Source organism: Scylla paramamosain, chromosome 11 (genome assembly GCF_035594125.1).
Source record: "Scylla paramamosain isolate STU-SP2022 chromosome 11, ASM3559412v1, whole genome shotgun sequence".
NCBI classification, from domain to species: domain Eukaryota; kingdom Metazoa; phylum Arthropoda; class Malacostraca; order Decapoda; family Portunidae; genus Scylla; species Scylla paramamosain.
Window position 1 is genome coordinate 7,160,001 of NC_087161.1, and position 2,500 is coordinate 7,162,500.

The 2,500-nt window shown below is 41.8% G+C and overlaps 1 protein-coding gene and 1 long non-coding RNA gene across 5 annotated transcripts in view; one reads left to right on the forward strand and one right to left on the reverse strand.

The window, feature by feature from the left end:
* The window catches only part of LOC135104902 (uncharacterized), a 214,062-nt gene that overhangs the window by 63,721 nt on the left and 147,841 nt on the right, over window positions 1-2,500 (reverse strand). For both annotated transcript variants that reach the window (XR_010270588.1, XR_010270587.1), the window contains one exon: window positions 626-764. This is a non-coding gene — a long non-coding RNA (uncharacterized LOC135104902). The remainder of the gene's footprint in view (window positions 1-625; window positions 765-2,500) is intronic.
* The window catches only part of LOC135104901 (chaoptin-like), a 120,467-nt gene that overhangs the window by 16,694 nt on the left and 101,273 nt on the right, over window positions 1-2,500 (forward strand). The window lies entirely within an intron of this gene.

Sequence of the window (2,500 nt, forward strand, 5' to 3'; positions counted from 1 at the left end):
GTCATTAGCCCTCAAGAGCCGCCGTGTGTGGGTCAGCTGGCATTCTGCAGTCTCTTCACTCTTTTTTGTTCTTGTGTTCTTTGAGTCAGTTTCGCCTTTTGACTCCACACAGCGCACAAGAGAAGACGGGGGCGTGAGTGGTAAGTCTGTCTCTTTCCTTCGCCATGAAAAGAGTTACTGGGAACAATGATGAATGCGAACGATATGAAGAAAACCGCGAAAACTATAAGATTATTGAAAACGAAGAATAGAAAGAAAAATGCAGTCACTGATAACGATAAGGATACTGAAAACGAACAATAGGAAAGAGAAAGAAGTCCACCATAACGAGAATATTAAAAACGAACAATACGAAGAAGAAAGGACGTGAAAATAATAACACCATTGAAAACAAACAACAGGAGAGAGAAAACAGTTACTAATAACGACGAGAATATTGAAAAGAACAACACAAAGAAGAATACATAAAGGTTAATTCAAATTTTCTACTTACCATTATAATGAAATCACTCTTTCAATAAATAAAATACATAAATACATAAAAGCAAGGAATCAGTAACAATAATTAAAAGAATGAAAATAATGAATAATAAAGAATCGATATGTATCTTTAATTTCACTTTACCTTACGTCGTTTGTTGTTGTTGTTGTTATTGATGCTGCTGTTGTTTGCTGTTGTTGTTGTTGTTGTTGCTCTTGTTGTAATTTTCTTTTCGTTTTCTTTCTTTTTTTTTTTTCTTCTTCTTCGTCCTTGCTTCTGCTATCTGTGAAACAAAGTGAAAATAATGTAAATAAAAAAAAAAGTTTGTTAAAAGTTACCTCCTTCCTTTTCTCCTTCCTGTTTATGATGTGTGTGTGTGTGTGTGTGTGTGTGTGTGTGTGTGTGTGTGTGTGTGTGTGTGTGTGTGTGTGTGTGTGTGTGTGTGTGTGTGTGTGTGTGTGCGCGCGCGCTCAACTCCTCAAAAAAGACATAGAGCAAGAGTTATGAGAAGAGAGAGAGAGAGAGAGAGAGAGAGAGAGAGAGAGAGAGAGAGAGAGAGAGAGAGAGAGAGAGAGAGAGAGAGAGAGAGAGAAAGCAAGGAAGAAAGCGAGCACGTCTCTCTTTTTTTCTCTCGTCTCTTCTTTCTTCCATCCATCATTTACCCTTCCTCATTCTTTCCCTCCCTCCCTCTCTCCCCCTCTCTCCCTCTCCTCTCACCTTCCTTCTCATCCATCTTGTGTCTCTTTATTCCCCTCTCATTCTCTCTCTCCCTCTCCTAAATTATCCTTTCATCGTTGCTTCCTTATTCCGTGTATTTGTCTTCCTTTTCCTCCTCCTCCTCCTTCTCCTCCACCTCCTCCTCCTCTTCCTTCACCTAATCCTCCTCTTCTTTCTTCTTCTTCATGGTTATACGTATCATCTTTCTTCTTCTACTGCTTCCTCTCTTCGTCTTTCCCTTACTACTGTTCCCTTTCCTCTTATTTTCTATATTCTTATTTCCTCCATTTATCTCTCTCTCTCTCTCTCTCTCTCTCTCTCTCTCTCTCTCTCTCTCTCTCTCTCTCTCTCTCTCTCTCTCTCTCTCTCTTTTTTACATCGTCAATATCATCGTCATCCTTTACAGTTTTATTTATCTTTCATTACTTCATCAATTTCTCCTTTCATCTTCCACTTTGTATCTCTCCTTCTTCTCTTTCTCCTCTTCCTCCATCTTCCTCCTCCTCCTCCTTCACCTCCTGCTCTTCGACATCTTAACAGCCATCACCACCACCACAAAAACCATCACTACCACCACCACCTCCCCCTCCCCGTCCTGCTCCTCCTCCTTCTCCTCCAAGACTGACGGAGAGAAAATAATGAAAAATTAAATTGCTCTCTAAGGCGCTGAACGGAAAATCCAATTCAAGATGACAATATTGAGGCGAAGGAGAGCGCGCGTGTGTGTGTGTGTGTGTGTGTGTGTGTGTGTGTTTGAGGGTAGTTAGGTAAGAAAATTCTCTCTCTCTCTCTCTCTCTCTCTCTCTCTCTCTCTCTCTCTCTCTCTCTCTCTCTCTCTCTCTCTCTCTCTCTCTCTCTCTCTCTCTCTCTCCCACGTACACATAATAATAAGGACACGTTCATGAGCGATAATAATTTCTACTTATGTGCGTTTTCATGTGTACGCGGCCAAACCTTTTACACAATAACCCTCTTATTAGGCGCACACACACACACACACACACACACACACACACACACATACAGAGACAGGGTGAAAAAAAAACACGTCTTATGCAACGAGGCAGAGAGAGAGAGAGAGAGAGAGAGAGAGAGAGAGAGAGAGAGAGAGAGAGAGAGAGAGAGAGAGATACCTATCAAACTACATGAAAAGGACAACGCCATCACCACCACAACACCACACCACCGCCACACATCACCACCATCGCTACATCACAGCCACATAACCACCACAGCGTCCCAACACCATCACCACACACCACCACACATCACCAACATATCAACATAACACCACACCACCAC